The sequence below is a fragment of the Camellia sinensis genome, chromosome 7, assembly GCF_055761805.1.
Source record: "Camellia sinensis isolate YWXY chromosome 7, ASM5576180v1, whole genome shotgun sequence".
In the NCBI taxonomy this organism is placed as follows: Eukaryota; Viridiplantae; Streptophyta; class Magnoliopsida; order Ericales; family Theaceae; genus Camellia; species Camellia sinensis.
The window spans coordinates 93948429-93969977 of record NC_138967.1 but is presented as its reverse complement, the minus strand read 5'-3'; positions in this window follow the sequence as shown (position 1 = coordinate 93969977).

Below are 21549 nucleotides of genomic sequence, written 5' to 3'. Positions count from 1 at the left end.
ATTAATAAGCCTTATTTTTAAGTGTCAAATCATAAATTGAATCATCAATTGATTTTTTAATAAAATAAATGATGAATTTTAAGATTCACTTCATTTTATATTTTAAATAAAATATATTCATAAAAAATCACGGATATAGTTCTTAAAATTAAAAAAAAAATCTATACATATAATATGAATTTGTGGATGATGCTAGTGTGAATTAAATTTCTTGTTGCCCATTTATAAATGCTACTCATTTATAATCCATTTATGAAATTAAAACAAATAAGTTTCAAACAAATAAAATTGGGCGTGGTTGACGGTTTCGAGTTGAGCTTGTCAATACCAAATTGAGTATAAATTCCGTCATTTTGAAATTTCAGCAAATGTCAACTTCGAAGTATTCCCTTATTTCCAAGAAGTTATCTCGTGGCTATATTTCTATCTTAAAACAATGAAACACCAAAAAAAAAAGAAAAAAAAAAGAAGAAAAACTAATTGCATATCTAATACACTTGAATATAGGCCAGACTTATAAGACAATTATGACTTATATTTTCAGTCACATTCCTTAGAAATCTCCCACCACCCACCCAAGTTGGTTGTCCTATTCTATCTCTAACAATTATTAAGAGGAAGTAGAGCGATACTGTCCATTCAAAAATAAATTAATAAGTCTTATTTTTAAGTGTCAAATCATAAATTGAATCATCAATTGATTTTTAATAAAATAAATGATGAATTTTAAGATTCACTTCATTTTATATTTTAAATAAAATATATTCATAAAAAATCACAGATATAGTTCTTAAAATTAAAAAAAAAAATTTATACATATAATATGAATTGTGGATGATGCTAGTGTGAATTAAATTTCTTGCTGCCCATTTATAAATACTACTCATTTATAATTCGTTTATGAAATTAAAACAAATAAGTTTCAAACAAATAAAATTAGGCGTGGTTTACAGTTTCGAGTTGAGTTTGTTAATACCAAATTGAGTATAAATTTCGTCATTTTGAAAGTTCAGCAAATGTCAACTTCAAAGTATTTCCTTATTTCCAAGAAGTTATCTCGTGGCTATATTTCTATCTTAAAACAATGAAACACATAATTAATTCATCTAAAATAAAAATAAAAACAAAAACTAATTACATATCTAATACACTTGAATATAGGCCAGACTTATAAGATAATTATGACTTATATTTCCAATCACATTCCTTAGAAATCTCCCACCACCCACCCAAGTTGGTTTTGTCCTATTCTATATCTAACAAATATTAAGAGGAAGTAGAGCAATATTGTCCATTCAAAAATAAATTAATAAGTCTTATTTTCAAGTGTCAAATCATAAATTGAATCATCAATTGATTTTTTAATAAAATAAATGATGAATTTTAAGATTCATTTATATTTTTAAAATGTAACGCCCTCAAAATAATAACAATAAACCCATCAGATAAGACATAAGTATTACATGTTAACCTCATAACAAAATGCCCTACGGGCTTACAGCTTTCCAAGTTAACACTTGGTTACAACAAAGAGTTCTAACTCGTTTACACATTAAGCCCTTGGCTAGAAATTTCATGTAATACATCAAAAGTAAAACGACAAAACTATGCCCGCCACTAGCCTCCCAGCTATGTCCTTGGAGGTGGCATGCTTCCTGTACCTGAAAATGATATTCCCATATAGGGTGAGCCACAGCCCAGTAGAAATACACTAAACCAACCATGGACAATGACTAAAACATTAGCAATTGATAGTTGGTCAACACTGATACAATCACATAAATTACATATTTATGTCAACGACTTACAAGTCCCAATTACTTTTCATTTTCCCTTTTTCAACAGATAAGCACGCTAGCTCTATTATCATTTCCATAGATATGTATAAAAACAATATCTCACATTCAGATAAGCATAAAAGCTATATCCACATTCTCAACAGATATGTATATCAACAGTATCCACAGATAAGCATACAAGCTGTATCCACACTCTACAACAGATATGTATATCAACAATATCCACAGATAAGCATACAAGCTGTATCCACACTTCACAAAGATAAGCATATGAGCTCTATCATCACTTCTCTAGACAAGCATATGAGCTCTGTCTACGGAGTTCATCCCCTATCTCCTCCCAATACCTATCCGGTTTAGAGGTACATCCCCTATCTTCCCCTAAACCGCGGAGTACATCCCCTATCTCCTCCTCTACACATAACGTATATAAACACATTGGTTCTATATACAATCACACAATACACACAATTAATGTATTCTATCAACCGTCAAGTTCCATGACACATTCCATTGATTAGTTTCCGTTTACCTAATCATCATGCATTGTCTACAACAATCTCGACTATCCTCCACCGATAGCCCAAAGCAGTTATTTCTAAAACAGAAAATAAATGCACAAATGGATATTCAATCAACATTTCATTTCCTCATTTCTCACCAATTAATTATCCCAATTAATTAAACAATGTAATTAGGCCATTTTCCATAATTACTATTTCAACCCTTAGGTCCCATTTTCATCAATGATTCAACAATCATTCTATTATTCTATGCCAAACATGCATCTAGGTTTATTATGAATAAAACCCCAAACTTTCACAAATTTACCAAACCAAGCCCAACATCTCAAAATACCAAAATTTAAAGACAAAACCCATAGAGAGGAGTAGGTTATCCCTACCTCAAATTCGGAGCCCCAAAGGAGATGAAGACCAAAACCAAAATGCTCCAAACCTCAAAATTTTCAGATCAAAAGGAAGCTCTCGACGATCAACACAACTTTTGTGAAGACAAAAGGTGAGTAAACGATCCTTACTAGATCAAAACTAAGAGAGAAGGTAGAGTCTAGAGTGAGAGGCTCAACAATGGTGATTTTGGAAAAGTAAGAGAGAGAAGAGAAAGTGAAAAAGTGATTTGAAAAGTCACAATTTCGGGATTTAAACCCAGTCTTCCGCTCGAGCGTAAAACACCCCGCTCGAGCGGCCACTCACAGACTTCCGCTCGAGCGGCCAACCTCCCGCTCGAGCGCAGAATGCACTCGCCCAGCACTTTTGCAGAACCAGGACTCCGCTCGAGCTCCCAACCCTACGCTCGAGCTCACAACACTGCACAACAAGATACTGGATGGACGTAATCTACGCTCGAGCGCCAACACCTCCGCTCGAGCGTACAGGCCAAAAATCTGGGCAACTAGTTTTGGTTTCTAAACTCAACCAACCTGTAACCAACCCGCCCAACGCATCCTATAACTCAAATACAAAGTAAGAAAGGACGCAAACACAATAATAACCAACTACCAACATCCACGGACACATGCCCGGATCACTATACAACAAGGGTAAACCCGGGATCGCTATAACCTCCCCCCCTTAAAGAATTTCGTCCCCGAAATTAAACACAAGTTTTCAAAAACAAGTTTTCCTCCATTTTAAACAATGTTACATTTTAACATTCAACAATTCGACCCATTACTGGTCAGCCCATCCCTTAAACAAGAGACATTCCACAATATGTAAACAACATATGTACTTTCAACATGCATCAACATTATGCACTATCTTTCCAATTTCAACAATATATTTAACATATATAATGTTACATTCAACTTCCATAAGAGGCAAGTTCCAAAACATACTTCCAATAATCAAAACATTTTCAATGTTTCACAACTTAAGACATATATAAAAGCTCTTAAGTTCAACAATAGTTCAAAATGTAAACACAAGATTACATATCAACAAACAAGTCCGGATATTTCTCACGGACTCCTAACTCACGTTCCCAAGTGGCTTCCTCCACTCCGTGATGTTTCCACAAGACTTTCACCAAAGGAATGGTCTTGCCACGCAGGACTTGATCCCGCCTATCCAAGACCCGAACCGGTCTCTCCTCATACGAGGCATCCTCATCTACCTCTAAATCGCTCCAATCCAGCACATGTGATGGATCTGGCTCATACTTCCGAAGCATACTCACATGAAACACGTCATGCACTCCGGACAACTGCGGCGGTAAGGCTAACCGATAAGCAACCTCACCTATCCTTTCAAGGATCTCAAAAGGACCAATAAACCGAGGGGATAACTTCCCACTCTTCCCAAACCTCATCAGGCCTCGCCTAGGTGATATCTTCAGAAAGACATGATCACCTACCTCAAACGCCAAAGGTCTCCTCCTACGGTCGGCATAACTCTTTTGTCGACTCTGGGCTGTAACAAGCCTCCTACGGATAAGCTCAACTTTCTCCGTCGTCTCCCTAACCAACTCCGGACCCAACAAAGGTGCATCACCCACCTCGGCCCAACAAACTGGAGACCTACACGGTCGGCCATACAAGGCCTCAAACGGTGCCATACCGATGCTAGACTGAAAACTGTTGTTGTAGGCAAACTCTACCAATGGCAAGTGCCTCTCCCACGTCCCACTGAAGTCCAGGACACAACCCCGAAGCATATCCTCGAGGATCTGAATAGTACGCTCGGACTGCCCATCAGTCTGAGGATGATAGGCCGTACTAAAGGTCAACTTAGTGCCCAAGGCACTCTGCAAACTCTGCCACAACCTAGCAGTAAAACGAGGATCTCTATCTGAGACGATCGTCACTGGGACCCCGTGCAATCTCACTACGTCCCGAATATACAAGTCGGCAAAATGATCTACCGAATCTCTCACGCGCATAGGAATAAAGTGCGCCGACTTAGTCAACCGGTCTACAACCACCCAAATAGCATCACTACCCCGCTGAGTCCTCGGAAGACCTACAACGAAGTCCATAGTGACATGCTCCCACTTCCACTCGGCAATAGGCAAGGGTTGTAATAAACCCGCTGGCCTCTGATGCTCGGCCTTCACTTGCTGGCAAGTAAGGCACTTCGATACGAAAACAGCCACATCTCTCTTCATACCCCGCCACCAAAATTGGCGACCCAAATCCTGATACATCTTAGTACCTCCCGGATGCACCGCAAGGCGCGAATGATGAAACTCTCGGAGTACTTCCTCTCGGCAAGACTCCGGTACAAACAAACGGTCTCGGTATCTCACACTCAGGTCGGGATACACCGTCAAACCCTTCTCAACTTTCCCACTGGAGATCTTCTCTCGGAGGGATTCTACCTCAAGGTCACCTCTCTGTGCCTCTAACACTCTAATCACAAGTGTAGGCTGCGCAACAACAGAAAACAAGGCCGCAGCCTCAACAGATTCGCCCAGTAGCAAATCAAACTCGCCAAGTGCTCCCAACATCACCCATTCCCGGATGGCTATACAAGCTACATCACTAATGGTTTTCCTACTAAGGGCATCGGCCACAACATTGGCCTTTCCCGGATGATATTGCAACTCAAAATCATAATCCTCAATGAACTCCATCCATCTCCTCTGCCTCAAATTCAAGTCTCTCTGGGTAAACAGATACTTCAAACTCTTGTGGTCCGAGAACACCTCGAACTTCTCACCATAAAGGTAGTGCCTCCAAATTTTCAAAGCAAAGATCACTGCTGCTAACTCTAGGTCGTGTGTGGGGTAATTCTTCTCGTGTATTTTCAACTGACGTGAGCCATAAGCTATCACGTTCCCCTCTTGCATCAACACACAACCCAAACCCTCTCGTGAGGCATCACAATAAACCGCATAACCCAACCCTCTCTCCGGAATAATCAATACCGGAGCGGTGGTCAATCTAACTTTCAGCTCTTGGAACGACTTTTCACAAGTCTCACTCCACACAAACTTGACTCCCTTCCGAGTCAGTCTAGTCAACGGTAACGCTAACCTGGAGAAATCTTTCACAAACCGACGGTAATACCCAGCTAATCCCAGAAAACTGCGGATCTCAAACACACTCTTAGGCTGTGCCCAATCTTGCACTGCCTCAACCTTGGACGTATCAACAGACACCCCTTCCCCGGATACCACGTGGCCTAAGAATTTGACTTCCCCCAGCCAGAACTCACACTTCCCAAACTTGGCATACAGCCTATGGGCTCTAAGTAACTCAAGCACCACTCTCAAGTGTGCCTCGTGCTCCTCCTCAGAAGACGAATAGATAAGGATATCGTCCACGAAAACAACCACAAATCGGTCTAAGAACTCCCGGAAAATCCGGTTCATCAAGTCCATAAAGACTGCCGGTGCATTGGTAAGTCCAAATGGCATCACCAGAAACTCGTAATGGCCATACCGCGTACGGAATGCCGTCTTAGGAATATCTTCCTCCCTGACCCTCAACTGATGGTAACCCGATCTCAAGTCTATCTTAGAGAAACAACGGGAACCCTTCAACTGGTCAAACAAATCATCTATACGGGGCATAGGATACTTATTCTTAACCGTAGCCCGATTCAACTTCCGATAGTCAATACACAATCTCAAGGCACCATCTTTCTTTTTAACAAAGAGGGCCGGTGCTCCCCACGGTGAAACACTAGGGCGAACAAAACCCTTATCGAGCAATTCCTGGAGCTGAACTTTCAACTCAACCAACTCTGCTGGAGCAAAACGGTAAGGTGCCATAGAAATCGGCGCCGTACCAGGCACTAAATCAATAGAGAACTCTATCTCTCGGTGAGGTGGCAAACTAACAAGATCTTCGGGAAAGACATCCGAATACTCACAAACCACCCTCGGTAATACATGCTGGGTCTCACCACGCTCACCACTCTCAAAGCTAGCAAGTAGACTACTAAGCTCACTTCGCCCTCGCGAATCATACCCCGGTGGCAAAACACTACCAACCCGGTCTCCCAAGAAATGGAACCACTCCCCGCTCAAGGTACATAATGTAACCCTCTGGCGGTAGCAATCAATAACAGCCCGGTATGACGATAACCAGTCCATACCCAAAATAACATCAAAACCCTTCATGGGCATGACAACAAACGGAAAAGGAAGCCTATAGTCGGCGACCTCTATATCACATCCTCTAACACCCTGTTTCAGAATCAACTCACCACCCAAAGGTGATACCACACAAATAGGAGATGCTAACTGTGCTAACTCCAATTCCAAAACAGATGCAAATGCAGCAGATACAAAAGAATGAGATGCACCCGTGTCTATCAACACATTAGCAACTGAGTTGCAAAACAGAAAAGTACCTCTCACTACTGATGGAGCCGGTACTAAATCCTGCGCGGTAACAGCATACACGCGCCCCGTAGGCCCCTGGTCTACCTGCTCACCTCTCGGAGCAAAAGACTGCTGCACAGACTGGGATGACGAAGCTCCCGGATTGGCCCTCGAGGCCTGCACAGACTGAGCTGGCTGAAAACCCTGCGTCTGTCTAGAACCAGACGCTCCCGAAGTGGCACTCAACTGTGGGCAAAACCTCTTCATGTGCCCAGGTTGTCCACACTGATAACAAGTCAAGAGCTGCCCCCTGCCCAAACTCTGACTCTGCGGTCTAGCTGAAGAAGAAGCAGCTTTCTGACCCCCACCCTTCTGCGGGCAAACAGATACCTTGTGACCCAGCTGGCCACACTTGTAACAAGTGAATTCTCCCTGACTGCCTCTCCCCGAGCCTACACTAGGCACTGGAAAGGTCGATCTAGAGACTGCACCCTGAGACTGCTGAGGGTTATTACCCTTCTGTCTCCTGCCATCACTCTGACTATCCTGGCTCCTCTTGGAGCCTCTCTGACTCTCATCCTCCTCCTGCATCATAAGCTCCATATGAGCTGCAGCATCCACTAGGTGTCTATACTCTCGAATATAAGACCCACCAATTCTCAACTTGAGGCCCCGCCTCAACTTCCGCTCAAACTCATAGCAACGGCGTTCCTCAGACGCCACCAGTTCAGGTGCAAACCTAGACAGACTGGTAAAAGTAGCCTCAAACTCGGCCACTGACAAGCCCTGCTGATTAAGCCGGCTAAACTGATCCCTCAGCTTCTCCCTAGCTGCTGCTGATAAAAACCTCTCCTGAAAAGCATTCACAAACGCCTCCCAAGTACCACCAACACGAGCTTTCTCGTATTTCCACCATTGACCCGCATCTCCCTTCAGTTGGAAAGATGCCAAGGTCACTTTCAGTGCTCCGTCCTCGATGCCAAGCATCTCAAACGTCTTCGTTGTCTGTTCGAGCCATTCATCTGCCTTAAGCGGCTCTTTAGGATCCCCGATAAACTCGTCCGGATTACACCGGAAGAACTCCCTCTTCAAGAAAGAAGGCCCAGCCTCAGCTGCCTGATTCCCAGCTCTAAGAATACCCAAAGCTCCTGCTATCTCTCTGGCCAAGGCACCCATAGCCTGCTGACCCACTGGCTCGGCCACATTGGCCTGCCCAACTCCCTCCTGCACTGCCGGAATCTCACCCTGTAACGGTACTTCCTGCCTCGCAGGTCTACCACGCCTAGCACCTCTTCCTCGTCCTGACATCCTAATAAAGGCAACACAGAACGTTAGCACATTCATAAATGTGCCGAAACTAAACACTCACGTCCTAATGCCTGGACAACTGTAATTCACTCCACATAAGCACATAAACACATAAGCACTTACGAACTTCATTTCCGGATAATGATAGTCCCGAGACGTTACTAGAGTTCCGGTTAGAAACAGCGTTGATCAAGTGCTTTTCCAACAAGACTCCCAGAAACTCAAGGATCCAATCAACATCCTAGAAATTAAATCCCATACCCACATAGTCACATAAGCATGTTATCAAATAAACACATAGCATATGGTACTACATCTACGTCTCTATCAAGCGAGACAAACCCATTGTGATCCTAATCACTTCCCACGTACCCAAAGTATTCGAACCCGGTACGCTCTGATACCAAGTTGTAACGCCCTCAAAATAATAACAATAAACCCATCAGATAAGACATAAGTATTACATGTTAACCTCATAACAAAATGCCCTACGGGCTTACAGCTTTCCAAGTTAACACTTGGTTACAACAAAGAGTTCTAACTCGTTTACACATTAAGCCCTTGGCTAGAAATTTCATGTAATACATCAAAAGTAAAACGACAAAACTATGCCCGCCACTAGCCTCCCAGCTATGTCCTTGGAGGTGGCATGCTTCCTGTACCTGAAAATGATATTCCCATATAGGGTGAGCCACAGCCCAGTAGAAATACACTAAACCAACCATGGACAATGACTAAAACATTAGCAATTGATAGTTGGTCAACACTGATACAATCACATAAATTACATATTTATGTCAACGACTTACAAGTCCCAATTACTTTTCATTTTCCCTTTTTCAACAGATAAGCACGCTAGCTCTATTATCATTTCCATAGATATGTATAAAAACAATATCTCACATTCAGATAAGCATAAAAGCTATATCCACATTCTCAACAGATATGTATATCAACAGTATCCACAGATAAGCATACAAGCTGTATCCACACTCTACAACAGATATGTATATCAACAATATCCACAGATAAGCATACAAGCTGTATCCACACTTCACAAAGATAAGCATATGAGCTCTATCTTCACTTCTCTAGACAAGCATATGAGCTCTGTCTACGGAGTTCATCCCCTATCTCCTCCCAATACCTATCCGGTTTAGAGGTACATCCCCTATCTTCCCCTAAACCGCGGAGTACATCCCCTATCTCCTCCTCTACACATAACGTATATAAACACATTGGTTCTATATACAATCACACAATACACACAATTAATGTATTCTATCAACCGTCAAGTTCCATGACACATTCCATTGATTAGTTTCCGTTTACCTAATCATCATGCATTGTCTACAACAATCTCGACTATCCTCCACCGATAGCCCAAAGCAGTTATTTCTAAAACAGAAAATAAATGCACAAATGGATATTCAATCAACATTTCATTTCCTCATTTCTCACCAATTAATTATCCCAATTAATTAAACAATGTAATTAGGCCATTTTCCATAATTACTATTTCAACCCTTAGGTCCCATTTTCATCAATGATTCAACAATCATTCTATTATTCTATGCCAAACATGCATCTAGGTTTATTATGAATAAAACCCCAAACTTTCACAAATTTACCAAACCAAGCCCAACATCTCAAAATACCAAAATTTAAAGACAAAACCCATAGAGAGGAGTAGGTTATCCCTACCTCAAATTCGGAGCCCCAAAGGAGATGAAGACCAAAACCAAAATGCTCCAAACCTCAAAATTTTCAGATCAAAAGGAAGCTCTCGACGATCAACACAACTTTTGTGAAGACAAAAGGTGAGTAAACGATCCTTACTAGATCAAAACTAAGAGAGAAGGTAGAGTCTAGAGTGAGAGGCTCAACAATGGTGATTTTGGAAAAGTAAGAGAGAGAAGAGAAAGTGAAAAAGTGATTTGAAAAGTCACAATTTCGGGATTTAAACCCAGTCTTCCGCTCGAGCGTAAAACACCCCGCTCGAGCGGCCACTCACAGACTTCCGCTCGAGCGGCCAACCTCCCGCTCGAGCGCAGAATGCACTCGCCCAGCACTTTTGCAGAACCAGGACTCCGCTCGAGCTCCCAACCCTACGCTCGAGCTCACAACACTGCACAACAAGATACTGGATGGACGTAATCTACGCTCGAGCGCCAACACCTCCGCTCGAGCGTACAGGCCAAAAATCTGGGCAACTAGTTTTGGTTTCTAAACTCAACCAACCTGTAACCAACCCGCCCAACGCATCCTATAACTCAAATACAAAGTAAGAAAGGATGCAAACACAATAATAACCAACTACCAACATCCACGGACACATGCCCGGATCACTATACAACAAGGGTAAACCCGGGATCGCTATAACCTCCCCCCCTTAAAGAATTTCGTCCCCGAAATTAAACACAAGTTTTCAAAAACAAGTTTTCCTCCATTTTAAACAATGTTACATTTTAACATTCAACAATTCGACCCATTACTGGTCAGCCCATCCCTTAAACAAGAGACATTCCACAATATGTAAACAACATATATACTTTCAACATGCATCAACATTATGCACTATCTTTCCAATTTCAACAATATATTTAACATATATAATGTTACATTCAACTTCCATAAGAGGCAAGTTCCAAAACATACTTCCAATAATCAAAACATTTTCAATGTTTCACAACTTAAGACATATATAAAAGCTCTTAAGTTCAACAATAGTTCAAAATGTAAACACAAGATTACATATCAACAAACAAGTCCGGATATTTCTCACGGACTCCTAACTCACGTTCCCAAGTGGCTTCCTCCACTCCGTGATGTTTCCACAAGACTTTCACCAAAGGAATGGTCTTGCCACGCAGGACTTGATCCCGCCTATCCAAGACCCGAACCGGTCTCTCCTCATACGAGGCATCCTCATCTACCTCTAAATCGCTCCAATCCAGCACATGTGATGGATCTGGCTCATACTTCCGAAGCATACTCACATGAAACACGTCATGCACTCCGGACAACTGCGGCGGTAAGGCTAACCGATAAGCAACCTCACCTATCCTTTCAAGGATCTCAAAAGGACCAATAAACCGAGGGGATAACTTCCCACTCTTCCCAAACCTCATCAGGCCTCGCCTAGGTGATATCTTCAGAAAGACATGATCACCTACCTCAAACGCCAAAGGTCTCCTCCTACGGTCGGCATAACTCTTTTGTCGACTCTGGGCTGTAACAAGCCTCCTACGGATAAGCTCAACTTTCTCCGTCGTCTCCCTAACCAACTCCGGACCCAACAAAGGTGCATCACCCACCTCGGCCCAACAAACTGGAGACCTACACGGTCGGCCATACAAGGCCTCAAACGGTGCCATACCGATGCTAGACTGAAAACTGTTGTTGTAGGCAAACTCTACCAATGGCAAGTGCCTCTCCCACGTCCCACTGAAGTCCAGGACACAACCCCGAAGCATATCCTCGAGGATCTGAATAGTACGCTCGGACTGCCCATCAGTCTGAGGATGATAGGCCGTACTAAAGGTCAACTTAGTGCCCAAGGCACTCTGCAAACTCTGCCACAACCTAGCAGTAAAACGAGGATCTCTATCTGAGACGATCGTCACTGGGACCCCGTGCAATCTCACTACGTCCCGAATATACAAGTCGGCAAAATGATCTACCGAATCTCTCACGCGCATAGGAATAAAGTGCGCCGACTTAGTCAACCGGTCTACAACCACCCAAATAGCATCACTACCCCGCTGAGTCCTCGGAAGACCTACAACGAAGTCCATAGTGACATGCTCCCACTTCCACTCGGCAATAGGCAAGGGTTGTAATAAACCCGCTGGCCTCTGATGCTCGGCCTTCACTTGCTGGCAAGTAAGGCACTTCGATACGAAAACAGCCACATCTCTCTTCATACCCCGCCACCAAAATTGGCGACCCAAATCCTGATACATCTTAGTACCTCCCGGATGCACCGCAAGGCGCGAATGATGAAACTCTCGGAGTACTTCCTCTCGGCAAGACTCCGGTACAAACAAACGGTCTCGGTATCTCACACTCAGGTCGGGATACACCGTCAAACCCTTCTCAACTTTCCCACTGGAGATCTTCTCTCGGAGGGATTCTACCTCAAGGTCACCTCTCTGTGCCTCTAACACTCTAATCACAAGTGTAGGCTGCGCAACAACAGAAAACAAGGCCGCAGCCTCAACAGATTCGCCCAGTAGCAAATCAAACTCGCCAAGTGCTCCCAACATCACCCATTCCCGGATGGCTATACAAGCTACATCACTAATGGTTTTCCTACTAAGGGCATCGGCCACAACATTGGCCTTTCCCGGATGATATTGCAACTCAAAATCATAATCCTCAATGAACTCCATCCATCTCCTCTGCCTCAAATTCAAGTCTCTCTGGGTAAACAGATACTTCAAACTCTTGTGGTCCGAGAACACCTCGAACTTCTCACCATAAAGGTAGTGCCTCCAAATTTTCAAAGCAAAGATCACTGCTGCTAACTCTAGGTCGTGTGTGGGGTAATTCTTCTCGTGTATTTTCAACTGACGTGAGCCATAAGCTATCACTTTCCCCTCTTGCATCAACACACAACCCAAACCCTCTCGTGAGGCATCACAATAAACCGCATAACCCAACCCTCTCTCCGGAATAATCAATACCGGAGCGGTGGTCAATCTAACTTTCAGCTCTTGGAACGACTTTTCACAAGTCTCACTCCACACAAACTTGACTCCCTTCCGAGTCAGTCTAGTCAACGGTAATGCTAACCTGGAGAAATCTTTCACAAACCGACGGTAATACCCAGCTAATCCCAGAAAACTGCGGATCTCAAACACACTCTTAGGCTGTGCCCAATCTTGCACTGCCTCAACCTTGGACGTATCAACAGACACCCCTTCCCCGGATACCACGTGGCCTAAGAATTTGACTTCCCCCAGCCAGAACTCACACTTCCCAAACTTGGCATACAGCCTATGGGCTCTAAGTAACTCAAGCACCACTCTCAAGTGTGCCTCGTGCTCCTCCTCAGAAGACGAATAGATAAGGATATCGTCCACGAAAACAACCACAAATCGGTCTAAGAACTCCCGGAAAATCCGGTTCATCAAGTCCATAAAGACTGCCGGTGCATTGGTAAGTCCAAATGGCATCACCAGAAACTCGTAATGGCCATACCGCGTACGGAATGCCGTCTTAGGAATATCTTCCTCCCTGACCCTCAACTGATGGTAACCCGATCTCAAGTCTATCTTAGAGAAACAACGGGAACCCTTCAACTGGTCAAACAAATCATCTATACGGGGCATAGGATACTTATTCTTAACCGTAGCCCGATTCAACTTCCGATAGTCAATACACAATCTCAAGGCACCATCTTTCTTTTTAACAAAGAGGGCCGGTGCTCCCCACGGTGAAACACTAGGGCGAACAAAACCCTTATCGAGCAATTCCTGGAGCTGAACTTTCAACTCAACCAACTCTGCTGGAGCAAAACGGTAAGGTGCCATAGAAATCGGCGCCGTACCAGGCACTAAATCAATAGAGAACTCTATCTCTCGGTGAGGTGGCAAACTAACAAGATCTTCGGGAAAGACATCCGAATACTCACAAACCACCCTCGGTAATACATGCTGGGTCTCACCACGCTCACCACTCTCAAAGCTAGCAAGTAGACTACTAAGCTCACTTCGCCCTCGCGAATCATACCCCGGTGGCAAAACACTACCAACCCGGTCTCCCAAGAAATGGAACCACTCCCCGCTCAAGGTACATAATGTAACCCTCTGGCGGTAGCAATCAATAACAGCCCGGTATGACGATAACCAGTCCATACCCAAAATAACATCAAAACCCTTCATGGGCATGACAACAAACGGAAAAGGAAGCCTATAGTCGGCGACCTCTATATCACATCCTCTAACACCCTGTTTCAGAATCAACTCACCACCCAAAGGTGATACCACACAAATAGGAGATGCTAACTGTGCTAACTCCAATTCCAAAACAGATGCAAATGCAGCAGATACAAAAGAATGAGATGCACCCGTGTCTATCAACACATTAGCAACTGAGTTGCAAAACAGAAAAGTACCTCTCACTACTGATGGAGCCGGTACTAAATCCTGCGCGGTAACAGCATACACGCGCCCCGTAGGCCCCTGGTCTACCTGCTCACCTCTCGGAGCAAAAGACTGCTGCACAGACTGGGATGACGAAGCTCCCGGATTGGCCCTCGAGGCCTGCACAGACTGAGCTGGCTGAAAACCCTGCGTCTGTCTAGAACCAGACGCTCCCGAAGTGGCACTCAACTGTGGGCAAAACCTCTTCATGTGCCCAGGTTGTCCACACTGATAACAAGTCAAGAGCTGCCCCCTGCCCAAACTCTGACTCTGCGGTCTAGCTGAAGAAGAAGCAGCTTTCTGACCCCCACCCTTCTGCGGGCAAACAGATACCTTGTGACCCAGCTGGCCACACTTGTAACAAGTGAATTCTCCCTGACTGCCTCTCCCCGAGCCTACACTAGGCACTGGAAAGGTCGATCTAGAGACTGCACCCTGAGACTGCTGAGGGTTATTACCCTTCTATCTCCTGCCATCACTCTGACTATCCTGGCTCCTCTTGGAGCCTCTCTGACTCTCATCCTCCTCCTGCATCATAAGCTCCATATGAGCTGCAGCATCCACTAGGTGTCTATACTCTCGAATATAAGACCCACCAATTCTCAACTTGAGGCCCCGCCTCAACTTCCGCTCAAACTCATAGCAACGGCGTTCCTCAGACGCCACCAGTTCAGGTGCAAACCTAGACAGACTGGTAAAAGTAGCCTCAAACTCGGCCACTGACAAGCCCTGCTGATTAAGCCGGCTAAACTGATCCCTCAGCTTCTCCCTAGCTGCTGCTGATAAAAACCTCTCCTGAAAAGCATTCACAAACGCCTCCCAAGTACCACCAACACGAGCTTTCTCGTATTTCCACCATTGACCCGCATCTCCCTTCAGTTGGAAAGATGCCAAGGTCACTTTCAGTGCTCCGTCCTCGATGCCAAGCATCTCAAACGTCTTCGTTGTCTGTTCGAGCCATTCATCTGCCTTAAGCGGCTCTTTAGGATCCCCGATAAACTCGTCCGGATTACACCGGAAGAACTCCCTCTTCAAGAAAGAAGGCCCAGCCTCAGCTGCCTGATTCCCAGCTCTAAGAATACCCAAAGCTCCTGCTATCTCTCTGGCCAAGGCACCCATAGCCTGCTGACCCACTGGCTCGGCCACATTGGCCTGCCCAACTCCCTCCTGCACTGCCGGAATCTCACCCTGTAACGGTACTTCCTGCCTCGCAGGTCTACCACGCCTAGCACCTCTTCCTCGTCCTGACATCCTAATAAAGGCAACACAGAACGTTAGCACATTCATAAATGTGCCGAAACTAAACACTCACGTCCTAATGCCTGGACAACTGTAATTCACTCCACATAAGCACATAAACACATAAGCACTTACGAACTTCATTTCCGGATAATGATAGTCCCGAGACGTTACTAGAGTTCCGGTTAGAAACAGCGTTGATCAAGTGCTTTTCCAACAAGACTCCCAGAAACTCAAGGATCCAATCAACATCCTAGAAATTAAATCCCATACCCACATAGTCACATAAGCATGTTATCAAATAAACACATAGCATATGGTACTACATCTACGTCTCTATCAAGCGAGACAAACCCATTGTGATCCTAATCACTTCCCACGTACCCAAAGTATTCGAACCCGGTACGCTCTGATACCAAGTTGTAACGCCCTCAAAATAATAACAATAAACCCATCAGATAAGACATAAGTATTACATGTTAACCTCATAACAAAATGCCCTACGGGCTTACAGCTTTCCAAGTTAACACTTGGTTACAACAAAGAGTTCTAACTCGTTTACACATTAAGCCCTTGGCTAGAAATTTCATGTAATACATCAAAAGTAAAACGACAAAACTATGCCCGCCACTAGCCTCCCAGCTATGTCCTTGGAGGTGGCATGCTTCCTGTACCTGAAAATGATATTCCCATATAGGGTGAGCCACAGCCCAGTAGAAATACACTAAACCAACCATGGACAATGACTAAAACATTAGCAATTGATAGTTGGTCAACACTGATACAATCACATAAATTACATATTTATGTCAACGACTTACAAGTCCCAATTACTTTTCATTTTCCCTTTTTCAACAGATAAGCACGCTAGCTCTATTATCATTTCCATAGATATGTATAAAAACAATATCTCACATTCAGATAAGCATAAAAGCTATATCCACATTCTCAACAGATATGTATATCAACAGTATCCACAGATAAGCATACAAGCTGTATCCACACTCTACAACAGATATGTATATCAACAATATCCACAGATAAGCATACAAGCTGTATCCACACTTCACAAAGATAAGCATATGAGCTCTATCTTCACTTCTCTAGACAAGCATATGAGCTCTGTCTACGGAGTTCATCCCCTATCTCCTCCCAATACCTATCCGGTTTAGAGGTACATCCCCTATCTTCCCCTAAACCGCGGAGTACATCCCCTATCTCCTCCTCTACACATAACGTATATAAACACATTGGTTCTATATACAATCACACAATACACACAATTAATGTATTCTATCAACCGTCAAGTTCCATGACACATTCCATTGATTAGTTTCCGTTTACCTAATCATCATGCATTGTCTACAACAATCTCGACTATCCTCCACCGATAGCCCAAAGCAGTTATTTCTAAAACAGAAAATAAATGCACAAATGGATATTCAATCAACATTTCATTTCCTCATTTCTCACCAATTAATTATCCCAATTAATTAAACAATGTAATTAGGCCATTTTCCATAATTACTATTTCAACCCTTAGGTCCCATTTTCATCAATGATTCAACAATCATTCTATTATTCTATGCCAAACATGCATCTAGGTTTATTATGAATAAAACCCCAAACTTTCACAAATTTACCAAACCAAGCCCAACATCTCAAAATACCAAAATTTAAAGACAAAACCCATAGAGAGGAGTAGGTTATCCCTACCTCAAATTCGGAGCCCCAAAGGAGATGAAGACCAAAACCAAAATGCTCCAAACCTCAAAATTTTCATATCAAAAGGAAGCTCTCGACGATCAACACAACTTTTGTGAAGACAAAAGGTGAGTAAACGATCCTTACTAGATCAAAACTAAGAGAGAAGGTAGAGTCTAGAGTGAGAGGCTCAACAATGGTGATTTTGGAAAAGTAAGAGAGAGAAGAGAAAGTGAAAAAGTGATTTGAAAAGTCACAATTTCGGGATTTAAACCCAGTCTTCCGCTCGAGCGTAAAACACCCCGCTCGAGCGGCCACTCACAGACTTCCGCTCGAGCGGCCAACCTCCCGCTCGAGCGCAGAATGCACTCGCCCAGCACTTTTGCAGAACCAGGACTCCGCTCGAGCTCCCAACCCTACGCTCGAGCTCACAACACTGCACAACAAGATACTGGATGGACGTAATCTACGCTCGAGCGCCAACACCTCCGCTCGAGCGTACAGGCCAAAAATCTGGGCAACTAGTTTTGGTTTCTAAACTCAACCAACCTGTAACCAACCCGCCCAACGCATCCTATAACTCAAATACAAAGTAAGAAAGGACGCAAACACAATAATAACCAACTACCAACATCCACGGACACATGCCCGGATCACTATACAACAAGGGTAAACCCGGGATCGCTATATAAAATACATACATAAAAAATCATATATATAGTTCTTAAAATTAAAAAAATACATATAATATAAAATATTAAAGTGCAAGTGTACAATTATAGAATATATATATATATATTAAATATAATATGAATTTTATTAATGTGTGTCCTTGAGACACGTGAAGAAATTTAAAAGTATTATTCATCATGAATAAAAATGAGTATAATAAATTAAATATAATACTTTTAATCTATTTACAAAATTAACACAAATTTAAATAAGTTTCAGACGAATAAAATTGGCCGTGCTTACTGGTTTTGAGTTAAGCTTGTCAATTCTAAATTGAGTATGAATTCAGTCACTTTGAAAGTTCAACATGTATAAACTTCACAATATCTCTTATTTCTAAAAAATTATTTGGTGGATCCATGTTTCATGGTGGCTGTGCTTTCATGGAATTGGGGACCGTAGGCACAACAGGCATAACATGGTGTTGTAAGGCTCATTGGATCTTTGTCCCGAACTCAAGTTATTGATTCAAACTTTTCATTGTGTAAGGTTTATTGGGTAGATTATCTATGAAAAAAATCAAATCAGTTGGTTATTTATAACCTTAAAATAACATCACATATTTTTTTAAAAATAAGCGATTAATATAATATTAATAATTTATTTTAAAGCAATTAGGACTTGATTTTTTACAATGATGATAGGTTCGACAAACCTTATAATATGAATTATTTAAATCATCAAATAGATGTGGGACAAGTCTTCATGATACATCAAAACATGCATTATGTGCCACAAGGGACAACACGCACCTCATATATAGCGATTCCGATTTTGACTCGACTCGTTTGATAAAATTAAAAAAAAAAATACTATACATAATCCAGGTGGTTATGTAGGAGGAATTATTTTGTTTTGCATGTATCAACATGTATTAACTTCAAGGTATTCCCTTATTTCCAAGTTATCTAGTGGATCCATTCTACTAGGCGGTTATGTGCGAGGAATTATTTTGTTTTGTGGGAATTTCACGTTGGTCGTGTGGTTAGCGAATAGTAGGGGCTAAATGAATACATGACTTCCAAATAAGGAAATAGTGGAGAAATTATAAAATATTATTGGATGGGCACATGGACACGCAGTATTCCAAACTTACTAAATAATTTTTAGTTGTGTGCCGATCTTATAACAATGAGACACATAATTAGTTTGCCTCAATTGTAAGAGAAAATGTATGAAAAATTAATAATATGGTCTCATACACTTAGAAGGACAAACCACATAAAATACATGTTAGTCCTATAGAATAATTTTTGCTTATTTCCAATCACATTCCTTAGAAATCTCCCATCTCTAACAATTATCAAGGGAACTAGAGCAAAGCAATGTGTTCAAAAATAAATTAAAAAAAATTATCAATAAATCTTATTTTCAAGAGTATTAATGAGTCATTTTCAATGCAGAAAATTAAGTCTTATTTATTCTAATTTATTCTAAAAGAGTTCACTTTTTCTTAATACTATCTTTTATTCCAATTATACCATAAACAACAATTACATAAACAATTTTAATTTACTTAAAAAAATATATTTTTTATTTGCAAAAATTGAATAAACCACATCAAACAAAATCATACTCAACAATTTGATGAAAATAACTATATCATAAGATTCATCATTTTCTGTTGCCTTGTACTATGAAAAATATATTTATTAAATAATCTAAAATGTCTGTTTTTTTAAATATTCCATTAAAGAAATTGTGAAAAATAATACCCTAAATGTAACGCCCTCGGAATAATAACAATAAACCCATCAGATAAGACATGCATTTACATTAAACTAACTGCATTCCTTTCATTCATTAGAACTCCAAGACATAAGTATTACATGTTAACCTCATAACAAAATGCCCTACGGGCTTACAGTTTTCCAAGTTAACACTTGGTTACAACAAAGAGTTCTAACTCGTTTACACATTAAGCCCTTGGCTTGAAATTACATGTAATACATCAAAAGTAAAACGACCAAACTATGCCCGCCACTAGCCTCCCAGCTATGTCCTTGGAGGTGGCATGCTTCCTGTACCTGAAAATGATATTCCCATATAGGGTGAGCCACAGCCCAGTAGAAATACACTAAACCAACCATGGACAATGACTAAAACATTAGCAATTGATAGTTGGTCAACACTGATACAATCACATAAATTACATATTTATGCCAACGACTTACAAGTCCCAATTACTTTTCATTTTCCCTTTTTCAACAGATAAGCATGCTAGCTCTATCATCATTTCCACAGATATGTATAAAAACTATATCTCACTTTCAGATAAGCATAAAAGCTATATCCACATTCTCAACAGATATGTATAACAACAATATCCACAGATAAGCATACAAGCTGTATCCACACTCTACAACAGATATGTATATCAACAATATCCACAGATAAGCATACAAGCTATATCCACACTTCACAACAGATATGTATATCAACAATATCCACAGATAAGCATACAAGCTATATCCACACTTCACAAAGATAAGCATATGAGCTCTATCTTCACTTCTCTAGACAAGCATATGAGCTCTGTCTACGGAGTTCATCCCCTATCTCCTCCCAATACCTATCCGGTTTAGAGGTACATCCCCTATCTTCCCCTAAACCGCGGAGTACATCCCCTATCTCCTCCTCTACACATAACGTATATAAACACATTGGTTCTATATACAATCACACAATACACACAATTAATGTATTCTATCAACCGTCAAGTTCCATGACACATTCCATTGATTAGTTTCCGTTTACCTAATCATCATGCATTGTCTACAACAATCTCGACTATCCTCCACCGATAGCCCAAAGCAGTTATTTCTAAAACAGAAAATAAATGCACAAATGGATATTCAATCAACATTTCATTTCCTCATTTCTCACCAATTAATTATCCCAATTAATTAAACAATGTAATTAGGCCATTTTCCATAATTACCATTTCAACCCTTAGGTTCCATTTTCATCAATGATTCAACAATCATTCCATTTCTCTATGCTAAACATGCATCTAGGTTTATTATGAATAAAACCCCAACTTTTGTAAAATTGCACAAAAGCCCTAGACTTTCACAAAATTACCAAACCAACCCCAACATCTCAAAATACCAAAATTTAAAGACAAAGTCCATAGAGAGGAGTAGGATATCCCTACCTCAAATTCGGAGTCCCAAAGGAGAAGACGACAAAACCCAACGTGCTCCAAAACCCGAGATTTTCAGATTAAAATGAAGCCCTCGACGATCAACAACTTTTTTTGTAAAGGCCAAAGGTGAGCAAATCACTCCTACTAGATCAAAACCTAGAGAGAAGGTAGTATCTAG